Raw genomic sequence first — 17,029 nt, 5'->3', positions numbered from 1 at the left:
CGCTTCAAGGAGAACAGTTTCAACTTTTTCAATCTATCCTCTTAACTAAAGTTTCTGACCCCTGGAACCAGGATCAGTGAGTGACTAATTACATCTGTCGTCCCTCCTTTAATCTTGGTCACAAGTTTAAATGTTTTCCCATATTTAGCTCCTTTTTATCATCTTAAAGAGCTCTATCGGGTCCTCTCTCCACCTCCTGCTTTCTCCCTTTTCCAGGCTGTCCCACATGGGGGTAGTTGCAACTTCACACTCTTGGTTAGACGCCAATGAGCGACCAGGGCTAACAAGCCATGACCGTGTCTAACTGCGAAGCCCCTTGCTTCGACCCCTTGTGAACTAGCCTCTGGCAAGGTTAGGGCAAAGAACAGCAAGCATAGCTACCTGGCTCAGAATCCAGCGGGAGTCTGTGTGCTCTGAAGCAGAAAAGGGAGTTAAATTAGTGCCATCTGTGCCCATCCTCCAGTAAGTGGAGAATACAAGCTATTCCTGTGTCCTGAAGCTTATTTAAATGCCACATGCAGTGTGATTTGTGCGGGGTTTAATGGTTAGGTCAATCAGGATGGAGCAGTGTTAGAAAGAGGTGACTGGTCTGTTTGCTAATGGGCCTGTGGGTTACGGGGTGGGAGGGGTTGTGTGTTTTGACACTGCACAAAACCATTAAACTGCTTTTATACCATCTGTGAGTTAATCCCCTTCACCTCATGTTCCTTTTGTTTTTGAATAGGTTGATTGTTGTTCCTCTGAATCTTCCTTTTAAGCTGTTCTCCCTCTCCGTCCCTCTCCGTCCCTCTCCGTCCCTCAAATGCACTGAGCATTTTTGTGCTGTATAAATCTTTCCCTAATTTTCCTCTACCTGTTGTTAACATGAATAAGGGAGCAGTGGGTGGGTGGTGGTGGGGTAGAGCAGGTCTGGCAAGTTTCATCAGTGCACTAACATAATACTGGGTTGGCATCTCTTGAACACATGTGGAGGGCTGCCTTTAACATAGCAACACGGAAGCAAATGGCACAGATGAAGGCTGTTTGACTCACTATATGCTGTCACTTTTTAAAGAATGAAAATAAATTGGAATGCGAATTGACCATTCGGCCCATTTACCCTGCTCTGCTACTCAGCTAGACCATGGCTGATCTAAGATGATGGAAGTTTCAAATTAGCCCACTTGCTCCTTCTATCCCACAGCCCTGCATTGATTTTCCTTTTTCAAATATTTATCTGACTTTTTTTTCTTTTGGAACTTGCTTTGGAATCTGTTTCCTCCCTTTCAGGCGGATATTCCAAATCTTGCTGTGTGTGTTTTTTTTTGTTTAAATTGTATTTTTGAATGTTGCTCCTGTCTCCTGTGCCAATTATTTTAAGTTTGTGGCCTGTGGTTGTTAGCCCTCCTGCCAGTGGAAAGCACTTCATCACTAATCTCTTCCTGCTGGATCAGTTTTGGCTTGATGGTTGCCACTTGACTCTGAAGCTGGAAGTTGTGGGTTCAAGTCCCACTCCAGAAGCTTGTGTGACAAACAAGGCTGACACTCCCAGTGCAGCATAGAGGGAAAGCTGTGCTGTCTTTCAGATGGGTGTAACAGATCCCGCTGCTGCCATTTTGAAGACCAGCATGGGGGTTACCTCCCTCACAGTCATGCATCTTGATTCTGCCATCTACCCAGTGGCTGAGTGGTTAACATTGCTACCCCACAGTGCCAGGCACCCCGGTTTAATTCCACCCTCTGGTAACTGCATTTTCCCAGCGTTGGCGTGGGTTTCATCTGGATGCTCTAGTTCCTCCCACAGTCCGGGAAGTGCAGATTAGGTGGATTGACCGTGCTAAATTGCCCATAGTGTCCAGGGATGTGCAGGCTCAATGGATTAGCCATGGGCAATGCAGGGTACAGATGTAGAGTTGGGGGTGAAATGCTCTTCAGAGGGTTGGTGTGGATTCGATGGGCTGAATGGCCTGCTTCCCCTCTGTAGGGATTCGATCCTGATCATCCGGGCCAGTTCTCCTCTCTTGATTTTAAGAAGTAAAGCTATGGTATTAACATATTGCTGTTTGTGGGAGCATGCTGTGCGTCTGACATTGTAACACTGACTCCACTTCAAGAACCGTGCTTTGTTAGCAGGAAAGTGCTTTGTAATGTCAGCTAGTGATAAAAGGTGCTATATCAATTTAACTTTTACATTTTCTTACATCTTATACTTATGAATGGCTCCACTCCTTACAATATGGGGTTTTTATTGAGCCAAACTAGCCCTGAAGTTTGACAATGAGGTTATTTCCTTCCCCTATAACTTGACAATAAATGATTATTCCTCCATTCTCTCTGTAGTGGGTGAACAGACATCTCACCATAAGAAGCATCGCAACTTCTTCCACCTCCTGCCTGCCAAGATCCCATAATGGTTTTTAGGTGGAACCACAACAACAACGCATGTTTGCATTTGTGTAACACCTTTCACATTCAATACTTTCTCTCAGTTTGCAGAGCTTTTAAGTTCGTTGTCTTCTTTGTAGATGGAAACTTAAAGGGGCAGATCGGTTTGTGGGATGCTTAGGATTCTGAGTTCATGTGATATTCAGAGAGATTGCTATTTGTAACTGTGGGGTGCAGCCCAAAACATTTTTACAGCCTCTTGAGTACCTTTTAATGTATTGTAATTGCTATTTGAAAGTTTTGATAAGTGGAGGCAAATAGCACAGATGAGATCTCACAAAATGGAATATGGTGATGAGAAGATCACTGGTGTGATGTTGGTCATCGGATAAATATTGGCCCTAGGGTCTCCTGGGGAGTTGGGCAGTGGGGGTGGGGGGGACATTCCCATGGAAATGCAAACTCCAAGAGCAGGAGTTGGCCATTTGGCCTCTAAGCTCTGCCTTTCGATGTGATCATGGCTGATCCTGTATCTCAATGTTATCCAACCATTTTCTCTCCATTACCTTTGCCTTTAAAATGTAAAACGATATCAGTTTGAATTATATTCAGTGACTCGGCCTTCACAGCCCTCTGCTGTAGAGAATTCCACAAATTAGCTGCCTTTTTTTTTCTCCTCCCTTTTCTTTTCTTCACAATATTGGCATGGGGATTTTTTTTCAGTCCTCCTGGGAGACTAGAGGTTTTGGTATTCCATCTGAAGTAGGGTACCTCTGACCCTGTGACTCACCCTCCATGTTGCACTGGCCTTGTGGCCTGGCTTATGGGGCTGAGGAGCTACAGGGACCTCTGGATTGTATGATGTGGGTCTGGGGTCCATTATATCACTCCTCTTCTCTGTTAACTGCACTCCTGAAACCTGACACCTGGCTAATTGTGCCTGACCTTCAGGTTTGCTGTGTGTAGAAGAGGGCAACAATCCTCACTTTGACCAGCATGTGTTTGATGAGATTGAGAAAGTTCCTGTGCTGCTGGCAGATGTGTTTTCCAACAATTTCCTCTGGATTGAATGATCTTATACATAGTGTTAGCTCCTCCTTTGCCTGTCCCTTGGGATTAGTGTGGCTCTCATTACCGCCCATCTGTGCTCACAGATTTGGCTGCTGAGCGCAGAGAATTTGTCTGTGCAGTTCTGTGAAAACTTAGAATTGTATTTGGTATTTTCCTGAGCCTTTGTCATTGGTGGTGATCTCGACTTGTTATGCTAATCACCGACTGAGCCTCAGTGAGTAATGTGCTCCCCTCTTGAGTCACATTTTCATAGATTTGGGACCAATTTCTGAAAGTTGAGCGCACAATTATTGCTTCACAATCTTGACGTAGAGGACCAAGGGGATTGCTACACTGTCGAAGACCCTACGTTTCTAATGCAATATTAAACTGAGCCCTCACCTATCCGGTAGATACAAAAGATCCTGTGGCAGCTTTTTCTAATTATCATATGTGGGTGTCTCTGGCTAGGTCAGCATTTATTGCCCATCCCCAGTTACCCAGAGGGCAATTAAGAGTCAATCGCATCGTGTATGTCTGGAGTCACACAGAAGCCAGACCAGGTAAGACTGGCAGATTTCTTTCTCTAAATGACATTAGTAAAGCAGCTGGGTTTCATTGACAATTATGATGGCCATGTGGGCATCGTGAGGTCAGGTTTTTTGTTCTAAATGTTTATTGAAGTCAACGGGTGGCACGGTGGCTCAGTGGTTAGCACTGTTTCCTCACAGTGCCAGGGACCTGGGTTTGATTCCAGCCTCTGGCAACTGTGCAAACTCTACACAGACACATTCTCCCCGTGTCTGCGTGGATTTCATCTGGGTGCTCCGGTTTCCTCCCACAGTCCAAAGTTGTGCTAAATTGCTCCAGTGTCCAGGGATGTGTAGGTTGGGTGCATTTAGTTTGGAGTAAATGTAGAATAGTAGGGGAATGGTTTTGAGTAGAATACTGTTCAGAGGGTCGGTGTGAACTTGTTGGGCTGAAGAGCCTGTTTCCACACTGTAGGGATTCTATGATTTAAACCTTTATCATCTGCCATTGTGGGATTTGAACTAGATCTCCCAGAACATTAACCTGCCTGGAGTTCTGGATTACTATTGGAAAAGAAGGGGAGCTTTTCCACTACTGCTTGCATTTACACCTTCATTGACAAATCAACATTAATAAACAGGTTATAAAGTCATTGTGACATTGTTGTGCTCGGCATCTTGCTGTGTGCCATTGTTGTTTCCTGTGTTACAGTAGTAACTACTTAACCAGAATGCTTAATTGTGTAAACTGCATTGGGATTTCCAAAGTAAGGTGGTTATATCAATGTCTGAGAGTGCTTTACTTCCTTAAAGAGACTTTTAAAATAAGCGTTTACTCAGCCTCCTTGGGTGTGTTATCGTGCACATCTGGAGTGGGTAGGAATTGAACCAGGGCCTTTCCAGCCTCAAGGTGTTGATGTTATAACTGTACTGCAAGACACTCCTCCTAGCCTAAAGCAATTGATGCCAATCTTGACATTCAAAGCTATAAAATTAAAGAAGGGCAGGCCATTCAACCCATCAATCCTGCGCTACTGTTCACTAAGGTCCTGGTGAATCTGATCATGACCTTGGCTTCACTTGCTGCTGTAACCCTTATTAACTTTGACTCCCTTGTTAATCAGAACTCTGTCCAACTTGACCCTGAATATTTTCAATGATCCAGCCTCCACCACTCTCTCTGAGAGAGAATTCCAAAGACTAATGATCTTCCAAGAGAAAAAAATAAGTTCTCATCACTTCCACCTTAAGTGGGATACCCTTGACTTTAAACTGTGGCACCCTTGTTCAAGACATTTCCCTACCGCGGGGAGCATCTAAAATGTAGAAGCTAATTTGCAAAGAAGAACATAACTTCTTGCTGGATTGAGAAATTTTAAAAAAGTTTCTATTCTTGACAGGTGAAGAAATTGAGTATTATGTTCGGATCAAGGTGGGAATGGTAGCCTCTGTGCTGCCATGATATATTTACAGAAATGGAATGCAACCTGAATGGGATTGGAACAGTTAGGAACAACCATGTTTTTGACTGGCACAGTTTCAATGGGCTGAAGGGCCGGTTTGCTATGCTAGAGATCACTATGATGTTTATTTTCAGAGATGTTATAACATACCTTTTTGGAGCATGTGGGGTTTAAGAGCAGGCACCCTGGCTCAGAGGTAGAGATATTATCACTGTGGCTATGGATGTGGAGGCACTGGTGTCGGATTGGGGTGGACCAAGTTTAAAAATCACACAACACCAGGTTATAGACCAACAGGTTTATTTGGAAGCACTAATTTTCGGAGCGCCGCTCCTTCATCAGGTGGTTGTGAAGCAGATACTTGCATGACACTGTAATCTTTTGCTGTATGTTCTGTGTCTTATGATCCTGCTTCACAACGACTTTGAGGGATCAGCACTCAAAGCTAGTGCTCCCAAATAAATCTGTTGGACTATAACCTGGTGTTGTGATTTTTACCTTTGCTGCTATAGAGCCTTTTTGTTTACATTGGAATAAGTTAACCTCATTGTTCTGGACTTTAATCTGCTTGATATTGATGGCCTGGCTAACTAATTGATGATAATTAACTAATCACTCGCCTCATTGTGTATTTTTTACGTATGACCTTGCTGTTCAAACAGTGGTCATCTTAGAAAAGAATTCTTTCTTCCAAGGTGTCAAAAGACTTGAGGGATGGGCTTGTGCAAGAACTGGTGACTTCATATTCCCAGCTCTGCAATTGGATTGAAATAATACACCGTCCTGAATTTAGCAACAATGGGCGATTGTCTTACAACCTGAACACTGGCCATGCCGGATTTCTGGAGTCCCTGTGACTCTTGTTGGTAAATGACCGTTCTTGACACAAGTATCTCCCGCTTCATTCCTAACAAATGCTCAATCCTGTTTTCAAAGCACTGCCCCTTTGTATCTCTTACCACCACAGAAAGGGAAGATGCTGGTGTAGTGTGACTTCACTGGTTTGGTAGTGCAGAGCCCTCGGCTGCTGTCCTGGGGTCTTCAATTCCAATCCCACCATGACAATATAAATCTGGAGTAAAAGACTACCCTGCTACAACTAGATGTAAAAGGTTAGCACTACTGCCTCACAGCGCCAGGGATCTAAGTTCAATTCCAGCCTTGGGTGACTATGGAGCTTTTATGTTCTCCCTGTTTCTGCATGGGTTTCTGCCAAGTGCATCGGTTTCCTCCCACAGTCCAGAGTTGTGCAGGTTAGGTGGATTGGTCATGCTAAATTGCCTTGTAATACCCCAGATTATGCAGGCTAGGTGGATTAGTGACGATAAATGCAGGGTTACGAGGTAAGGGTGTGGGGGGATGGGATGCTCTTTTGAGGGTCAGTGCAGACTCTATGGGATGAATAGTCTCCTTCTGCTTTGCAGGCATTTATGATTCTATTTCTGTACTCTAATTCTAGCCTTTTGTGCAACTCAACCTTTCTTCACAGCACCATTGTTGGTTATGCCTTTGGGAGCCTGGACCATAAACTCTGAATTCCCTCCATACACTCTACATCCTCCTCTTAAGATGATTATTAAAAGCTAGATGAAGTTTTTAGTCACCATCTTAATAGCTCCTTAACCACTGCATTGAAAATTGTGATTAGTCAACTCTGGATAAGTCAGAATTCTGGTGATGTCAAAATTGTCAGCTGTCCTTGCTGGCAAAATAGGGAATGTAACAGAAGGATGTTCATGACTAAATGAAGTTAGGAAGTCCCAGAACTTGTGAATGTTTAACTGTTGGCTCAACATGATTACACCAACGAATCATAGAGTTAGACCTGGCCAGAGCATGAAATCATCATTCAACATTGAGATATCTCTGTGAAAGGATAATATGACCATAAGGCATGGGAGCAGAAATAATCCATTCCGCCCACTGAGTCTGCTTCACTATTCAATGAGACCATGGTTGATCTAATAATCCTCAATTCCACTATCCTGCTTTTCCCCCTATAACGTTTGGTTCCCTTAATGATTAAAAATTTGTCTATCTTAGCCTTGAATATACTTAATGACCCAGCCTCCTCAGCCCTCTAAAGGAAAGAATTTCATAGATTTAATACCTTCTGAGAAAAGAAATTCCTCCTCATCTCTGTCTTAAATGCACGATCCCTTATTCTGAACTTACACCTCCTGGTCTTAGACTCTCCAACAGGAGAAACCACCTCTCTGCATCTATCCTGGCAAAACCTAAGCTCTTCAGGTCTGTCTGGACCTGCGGGGGAAAAGTTAAAAATGTTATCCTGGAAACACAGGAAGTTAGAGTAGGAGTAGCCATTCGGCCCTTTGAGCCTGCTACACCGTTCAATAAGCTCAATCATCATTTGGCTGTCGATTGATGAGGCAAGGTTGATACAGAAAGCGGAAAGCTGCAACATGTAGCAAAACGCGAGCATGGCTGAGGAGTAAGCGATTCCACGCTCAATCCTATCAGACATTCCGCAAGTGCATTGTCATAAAGATATACAGCATGGGGAAAAAAACCTCTTTGATCCAAATCGTCCACGCTGACCAGATATTCTAAATGAATCTAGTCCCATTTGCCAGCATTTGGCCCATATCCCTCTAAACCCCCTTCCTTTTCAATGCTGTAATTGTACCAGCCTCTACCATTTCTTCTGGCAGCCCATTCCATACACGTACCACCCTCTGCATGAAAACATTTCCCCATAGGTCCCTTTTTTTAAATCTTTCTCCTCAGGTCCCTTTTTAAATCTTTCCCCTCTCACATTAACCTATGCCCTCTAGTTTTGGACTCCTCTACCCCAGGGAAAGATCTTGTCTATTTACCTTATCCATTCCGCTCATAATTTTGTAAACCTCTATAACGTCACCCCTCAGCCTCTGATGCTCCAGGGAATACAGCCCCAGCCTGTTCAGCCTCTTCCCTATAGCTCAAACCCTTCAACCCTGGCAACATCCTTGTAAATCTTTTCTGAACCCTTTCAGGTTTCACACCATCCTTCTGATAGTAGGGAGACCAGGTCTGCAGACAATATTCCAATAGTGGCCTCACCGATGTCCCATACAGCCACAACATGATCTCCTAGCTTCTCTACTCAATGCACTGACCAATAAAGACCGACATACCAATGCCTTCTTCATTATCCTGTCTACCTGTGAATCCACCTTCAAGGAACAATAAACCTGCACTCCAAGGTCTCTTTGTTCAGCAATACTCCCCAGGGCCATACCATTAAGTGTATAAATCCTGTCCTGATTTGCCTTTCCAAAATGCAGCACCTCGCATTTATCTGAATTAAACTCCCATCTGCCACTCCTCGGCCCATTGGTCCATCTGATCAAGATTCTGTTGTTGTAATCTGAGGTAACCTTCTTTGCTGTCCACTACACCTCCAATTTTGGTGTCATCTGTAAACTTACTAACTGTACCTCTTATGTTCACAATCAAATCATTTATATAAATAATGAAAAGCAGTGGACCCAGCACCGATCCTTGTGGCACACCATTGGTCGCAGGCCTCCAGTCTGAAAAGCAACCCTCCACCACCACCTTGTGTCTTCCACTACCAAGCCAGTTCTGTATCCAAATAGCTAGTTCTCTCACTATTCCGTGTGATCTAACTTTACTAACCAGTCTACCATGCTGGTATTCTCTCTGACAAAGGAAGGGGATGTAAACCATGATCCTATTCTGACCTCAAGGAAGCCTCTGTCCATGTGGTAATGGCGGTTTGAGCAGAGAACGTCCTCACCCCCATCACGATGAAGAAGGCGTGGAGGATGGTCACTGACTGCATCGGCCATGCTGGGTTCAAAAATGGACCATGACTGCAGAAGACACTGAGGGTGTAGGAGCAGTGAATGGCCAAGCACCCTGCGGGCGGCATGGTGGCTCAGTGGTTAGCATTGCTGCCTCACAGCACCAGGGTCTTGAGTTCGATTCCAGCCTTGGGTGACTGTCTGTACAGAATTTGCACATTCTCCCCGTGTCTGCGTGGGTTTCCTCCGGGTGCTACGGTTTCCTCACACAGCCCAAAGGTGCGCAGATCAGGTGAATTGGCCACGCCAAATTGCCCATAGTGTTAGGTGCATTAGCCAGAGGGGGGTGGGTTACTCTTTAGAGGGTCGGTGTGGATTTGTTGGGCTGAAGGGCCTGTTTCCACACTGTAGGGAATCTAATCTAATAATGAGGCTCCCTCCAATCCACGTCGAGGTTGGTGAGGGGATTACAGCATTGGTGAGCATGATGCTCACACTGAAGGGGGCAGTTTGGAATATTGTGAACTGTTTTGAGCCCTGTATCCTAGGAAGGATCTGCTGGTATTGGAGAGGGTCCAAAGAAGAGATCATTCCAAAAATGATGCTGGGGTATGTAGAGCTTGTCATATAAGGAGTAGGTGAGGACTCTGGGTCTGTACTTGGAGTTTAGAAGGATGGGGGAGGATCTGATTGAAATTTACAAAATACTGAGAGGTCTGGATAGAGTGGATGTGGAGAAAATCTTCGAGGTAAAAACAATGACTGCAGATGCTGGAAACCAGATTCTGGATCAGTGGTGCTGGAAGAGCACAGCAGTTCAGGCAGTATCCAACGAGCAGCGAAATCGATGTTTCGGGCAAAAGCCCTTCATCAGGATTCCTGATGAAGGGCTTTTGCCCGAAACGTCGATTTTTTTTGCTGCTCGTTGGATGCTGCCTGAACTGCTGTGCTCTTCCAGCACCACTGATCCAGAATGTGGAGAAAATCTTTCCATGTGTAAGTTAGACTGGGACCCAAGGGCACAACTTCAGAGTGAAAGGACACCCTTTTAGAACTGAGGGTGAATGTCTCCAGCTACAGGGTGGTGAGTCTGTGGAACGTGTTGCCACAGAGGGCTCTGGAGGTAAAGTCATTGCGTGGATTTAAGAGCCAGATAAGTTCTTGATTGGAAAGGGGATCAAAGGTTTGGTGGAAGAAGGCATGAAAATGAGGTTGAGAAATGATTGAATGGTGGAGTAGACTTGATGGGCTGAATGGCCAACCTGCTGCAGTCTGTCATGTGGCAACACCCTACACTGCGTAACGGAACCGACTGAGGAGGTGACTGTAGATGTGGAATATTCTTCAGCTGAGGGGGCTGTAACCCTGAGAGTCTCATACATTACTGGTCTGCTTGCCTGCTTGTTCTCTCTGGTGGAAACAGCAAAAGGTACAGCGTGGCTCCAGCATGGCGCACAGCAGTATGGAAACAAAAGGAACGTGCTTAACCATATTGATAACAAAACAGACTGCATTGAACTTTTTTGACTGCAGTACCCTAGGCAGCAAAGGATTACTAAACTCTTTCAGAATAACCCCTACCTTTTTTCTTTCAGTGCCTTTTTACTGTCCACAGTCAGCTATTGTAAGGTATGAGCAACCTCGGGCGGGAGGGTTGTGAAAGGTGATGGCCAAGGGCTATTGTTGCTAGACTATTATTCCTGATGAAGGGCTCTGGCCCGAAACGTCGAATTTCCTGTTCCTTGGATGCTGCCTAACCTGCTGTGCTTTAACCAGCAACACATTTTCAGCTCTGATCTCCAGCATCTGCAGACCTCACATTTTACTCTATTATTCCAGAGACCCAGATAACTTTCAAAGGTGGAATTTGAATTCAATAAAAATCTGGATTTAAGAATCAAATAACGATCAATAAATTATTGGGTTGGGGGGAACCCATCTGGGTCACTAATGTCCTTTTAAGAAGGAATTCTACCATCCTTACCTGGTCTGGAATACCTATGACTGCAGATCCAAAGAAATAAGTTGACCCTTAACTGCCTTCAGGGCAATTAGGGATAGGCAATAAACGTTGGCCTAGCCAGAAACACTCATATCCTGTGAATGAATCAAAGAACAATTGAACAGCAAAGAAAATCCCAGATTTATTGCATTACCGTCTTTTCATTTCTTTGATGTGTTTGTTGGCAAATCCAGTAACGTTTATATTTTCTTTGTTCTCTTGAAGCTCTGCAAGCGCCCCTGTGATTTCATCACAATTTCACTGTAAATGCAAAGGACAGCGACTGGGTGGATGTTGGAAATGTGGATGTAAAAAATGAGGTCTGCAGATGCTGGAGATCACAGCTGCAAATGTGTTGCTGGTCAAAGCACAGCAGGTTAGGCAGCATCTCAGGAATAGAGAATTCGACGTTTCGAGCATAAGCCGAAGGGCTTATGCTCGAAACGTCGAATTCTCTATTCCTGAGATGCTGCCTAACCTGCTGTGCTTTGACCAGCAACACATTTGCAGTTGGAAATGTGGATAGCAATCAACGCATGCACATCAAGATCACATAAATTACAGGATTGTGCTGCCAATGGAGGCCATGAGGCCAATCATAGCCCACACCAGTTCTATCACTAAGTACAAATCCCCCACCTATTGCTCATACCTTTGCACTTTTATTTTCTCCTAAATACTCATCCAATGCCCCTCTTGAATGTCTCAATTGAACCCCTATCCACCACATTACCAGGCAGTGCAATTCACACCCTGGCTACTTGCTGAGTGAAAATAGTTTTATCTCACATCACCCTTGCATCTTACTTTAAATCTATGCCCCCTCATTCTTTTTTTAAGAAACAAGATAAGTAGATAAGGAACACTGAAAGAACTGCGGATGCTGTAAAACAGAACCAGAAGTTGCTGGAAAAGCTCAGCAGATCTGGCAGCATCTGTGAAGAGAAATCAGTTAATGGTTTGGGTCTGGTGACCCTTAAGGGTTAGCTCTGATTTCTCTTCACAAATGTTGTCAGACCTTGACGGACTTTAGGCTCCATCTACAAACTTATTGCAGGGCATTTCCAGCAACTTCCGTTTTTGTTTCGAAATAGGTGGGGAGAATCTGTTCCTTTTCTAACTAGCCAGTTCACGACTTTGAAAAATGTTATCAAATCAGCTTTTGGCCGCCTTCTCTCTAAGGAGGACAGTGCCAGCTGCTTCAATTGATCCTCCTCTCTGGAACCATCCTTGTCAATTGCTTCTGTACTCTCTCCAATATGCTCACATATTTCCTATAACCTGGCGCCCAGAGCTGTACACAAATTCCAGCTGAGATCTAACAAATGTGCAGTATTGAAATAAAGACCTGCTTGATCTGTTTCTTTTCATTTAATTTAGGAACAGATAGTGGCTCAGGACACAAGGGAGAACTCTCTTGCCTGGCTTCCAAGTTAACGTTCGAGTTATTGGGATGGGTGTGCAAAGAGCACTATCCATTTATATGAACATTCCTGATTAATTCAGAGTTCAAATGGGCTGTTGGAGAGTAAATTCAGTTTAAGACCAACAACTAGCCTGAGAAGGAAAACATGGTCTCTGTAATGAGTGACCAGAAAGCTGATGGATTGTCATAAAAACTCCAACAGGTTTGCTAAGGTCCTTTAGGAAGGAAGTCTGCCTGTCTTTGTAGGTTTTTTTTATTTGTGTGGCTAATTGGAAGTGAAAGAATTTGGGGCCTCCAGGAGTAAGTGTGGTTTCTATATAATCACTGCTCATGGACGACTCAGTTTACAGGTTATCCAGACTTCCAGACTCCGTTTAATAGGCTCAGCAAGCATTCCAGTCCACACAGCACAAAACCGGGTGAATTCATAGCCTTCAGACACATGCCCTGTGAGGGCTGCCGGCTGAACAAGGGAGACACAAAAGGAACTTTTCTCAAAAACAGAAATCACCATATTGCACAGAGAGAGTATGTCTGGCAGAGTTAGAGCTGAGTTTCCCTAACCGGTTTTCAAACCCTGAGCTGAAGCTTGTGTAGAACAGTTATCCAGATGCCTCTTGTTGGATTTTATGGATTGGCAGTAAATCTGCAGGGAGAACAAATCCTGTTCTAAAGACTGGAATATCAGCATCCTTGTTTGCTGCACTTTGCCTGGCTCTGTCAGCATTGGAGAAAGAGAGGGGAGGAGGGTCAGGGTAGATGGAATAGGGAGGGGGGGGCGGGGAGGGGGGGACGGTCAGGGTCTTTGCTCACATTCCATATAGCACAAGTATTTTCACATTGTGCAGTGAGTCCATTAGAACATTTTCTCTTTGGAGTTAGTTACTGTGGTCTTCCATCACTATCAGTTTTGAATTCAGAGAGTTGTTCAGGAAAATTTTTCACCTCCATGTTTGAAATTAAAGGATGGTAATGGTGTAATTGGCAGTGTGTCAGTATTAACCGGGGGTCCTCAGAAGTGTGTTAGTATTTACAGGGGGTCCCTAGGGGGTGGGGGATGGGAGGGGAGTGGGGGGAAGTGAGTTAGTATTTACAGGTGATCTGTGACAGGGGGAGTGTGTCAGTAATTACAGTGTAACCTGGGAGGAGTGAGTCAGTATTACACGAGTTCGGCAGATAGGGGAGGGGGGTGGTTGTCACTATTTACAGCCTGTCCCGGGGAGAATGGGGTCAGGGGAGCTATGGTGTTGTCAGTATTTGCAAGGGAGTATGATTGACTATATTATTCTTCAAAATATCTGGCACCGGCTTTGTGGGCAGAATAGCCTCCTGGGTGTAGATTAGAGTGGTGCTGGAAAAGCACAGGAGGTCAGGCAGCATCTGAGGGGCAGGAAAATCAACATTTCAGGTAAAAGCCTTTCACGAGGACTGAAGGCAGGGAGCCCCCAGGGTGGAGAGATAAATGGGCTGGGGGGAGGTGGGGGTTGGGGGGAAGGTAGCAAAGAGTGCAATAGATGGAGGGGGGTGGGGATGAAGGTGATAGGTCAGAGAGGAGGGTGGAGCGGATAGATGGGAAGGAAGATTGACAGGTACATGGTTGAAGAGCTTCAGGGCAGAAGAGATGACCTGGGGGTTGCAGTGAGAGGGGGAGACACTGAGATTCTTGTGGAGAGAGGAGGAACATCCTCCTGAGCTGTCCTAAATTATTGATGAGGATTGCAGAGAGTCATGGTTAACTACACTTCAGAGGTATCACAAAACAAAAATCCACATGAGGGAACATTTTCCCAAAGGGGAGTCCAGCTGCCTTCAGCATGCCCCTATCCCCGACATGGTCCCTTCCACACTTACTGACTCACTTTCCACTGTACGGAATCACTGAATCCTGTCGTGATTAAATGATTTGTAACAACACATTCAATAGTAGAAGCTGTAAATACTTAAAACTGCTTTACCTTGTATCAATAAATGTGCACTTGGTCGCTATATAATCAGAGAGCTAGAGCTGTCAATTAACAATATTTACTCAGGGGTTCAGCTGCTGAGTAGAGTAATGGATTGTTGGGCTGATGTCCAACCTTGTTTCACATTCTGCCTACTTTGATTAGAATCCAGGGTTGAATCAGTGCATCGTGAAAGAGGTCTCCAGCCCATTGAGTCCAGGCGAGTTCCCCTCAGAGCAACCTAGTCACCTGCATTCCCCCACTGTATCCCTATAATTCTGCAAGTTTATTTCCCAAACTTGTCCATTCAGTATCCACATGAAATTCCCCACTTGTGGAGAAACCTAGTTTCGGGTCATTATCACTGATAAGACCATAAGAGATAGGAGCAGGGTAGGCCATTTGGCCCCTTGAGCCTACTGTGCCATTCAATAGGAGCATAGCTGACCTGACATTCCTCGCACCCACTTTCCCACCTTTTTTCCCTTATCCTTGGTTTCCCCGACTAACCCAAGAATTCATCTATCTCAGTCTTAAATACACACAAGGACTCTGTCCACACAGCTCTCTGTGACAAGGCATTCCAGAGGCACTCATTCCTCTGAGAGGAGAAATTCCTCCTCATCTCAGTCTTAAATTGGCACCTCTTTATTCTGAGACTATGCCCTGCAGCCCTAGACTCTCCCATGAAGGAATCATCCTCTCAGCATTTACCCTGTCAAGCTCTTAATAATTCTTAATTTCAATGAGATCGTCTCTCATCATTCTAAATTCTACAATGTTTTTCAAAAAATTCCCATCTCAAAACCTTAAATTTGTGTCTCCAAATTGTTGTACTGTTATTAATGAGGACAGCTGTCCTTTGTCTGTGGATATTGTTCATCAACATGTTTCACACACTTCAAGAGCCAGTAGGACTTAAACCCAGGTCTCTTGGTTCAGAGGTAGGGAAACTACCATTGTCCCACCAGTGTCTTTGTCTAGTTTATTTTTTTTAAATCAACCCATTGAGACATGTTATGACACATGCCTGGAGTAGGTGGTCTTTGTCTTACTTTATCCAAACCGATCATAATCTTGTTGTCCTGTATCAAATCTCTCCTCAAGCATCTTGGCTCCAAGGAAAACAAAAACTCCCCATCCCTGGAGCCATATCAGTCCACCACCTCTGTACCCTCCTAAAGTTTGGTGACTTGAACTGGATACAATACTCAAAAACTTGATAAAGCATAATGCAGCTTCTGTACTCAATATCTCTACTTATGAAGATCAATAGATGAGGAGAAATCATTTTTACATGTGTACAAACACCGATGGCATGCCCATTTGCAATCATACAACCCACCAACAAACTCAGGAGACCACTCAACTCCTTGAAACTTGCTCCCCCAATTAATTAGCTGATGTGTGACCTGAGCGCTCATATCCTTCCTGAGGTTAGTGGGTATATTGGCTTTGGAGGGAAACTCCAGTTGGGAGTACTGTGAGCAGATCTGGGCACTACACCTTAGCAAGGATATATTGGCTGTAGCGCACAGTTCTGAAGTCGGGTCACTGGACCTGAAACGTTAATGCCCATTTCACTTCACTGAAGCTACCAGACCTGCTGAACTTTTCTGTTTTTATTTCTGATTTTCAGTATTCACAGTTCTTTCAATTTTGAATAATTGTTCATTTTAAATTGGAAATTTTAAATAGGTAATTGATCATTAATAGATTATTGTTAACCAAAGTTATTAAGAGGATAGAAGGTAGGAACAGGAATAGGCCATTCAGCCCCTCAAACTTATCCACCATTCAAAGAGGTCATGGTAGATCTGTGGTCTCGTGTCTATCTGCCTTTGGCCCACATCCCTTAATACCTTTTGCTTAACAAAGTTTTATCTATCTCAGATTTTAAATTAACAACTGATCCAGCATTGACTGCCATTTGTGGATGAGAGTTCCAAATATCTACTATCCTTTATGTATAGAAGTGCTTCCTAACATCTCTCCTGAATAATCTGGCTGTAATTCTCAGACTATGCCCCTAATTCTAGATTGTCTAACCAGTTGAAATAATTTCTCTTTATCTGTCCTGTCTTTTCCTGTTAATATTTTGAAGACTTTGACCAAATATTCCCTTAAATATGTAAATTCTAATTTGTGTCATTGCTCCTTGTAACACCTGAGGTCCAGGTTCATACTTATAAACCTACATTGTATTCCGTTCAAGGCCACTATATCCTCCCTAAGGTTAATGGGTATATGTACTCCAGTCACATGTCAGCCCTGATCTAGTTGCATGGAGGAGCAAGTTTTGAGGGACTGAATGGCCTCCTCCTGGAGCAGGTGGTGTGTTGTATGATTGCAAATGCGCATGTCTGCATGTATGTTTGTACACGAATATATGTATGTGCATGAGCCAATGTGTGGATATGTGTCTGCCTGGATATTTGCTGGGAACAATAGAAACTTCTACATTATGAAGCAATTCATGAA

General features: G+C 44.2%; 1 protein-coding gene across 3 annotated transcripts in view; it reads left to right on the top strand.

Moving 5' to 3' along the window:
* Positions 1 to 17,029, top strand: part of LOC132817709 (gap junction gamma-1 protein-like) — a 62,943-nt gene that overhangs the window by 5,376 nt on the left and 40,538 nt on the right. The window contains exon 2 of one of the 3 annotated variants that reach the window (XM_060828235.1): positions 3,886 to 3,977. The exons of the other annotated variants lie outside the window; for them this stretch is intronic. The gene's annotated coding sequence lies outside the window, so the exon portion shown is untranslated. The remainder of the gene's footprint in view (positions 1 to 3,885; positions 3,978 to 17,029) is intronic. 3 annotated transcript variants of the gene reach the window in all.

Source organism: Hemiscyllium ocellatum, chromosome 7 (assembly GCF_020745735.1).
Source record: "Hemiscyllium ocellatum isolate sHemOce1 chromosome 7, sHemOce1.pat.X.cur, whole genome shotgun sequence".
NCBI lineage: Eukaryota > Metazoa > Chordata > Chondrichthyes > Orectolobiformes > Hemiscylliidae > Hemiscyllium > Hemiscyllium ocellatum.
This window is presented reverse-complemented; position numbering and strand designations above follow the sequence as displayed.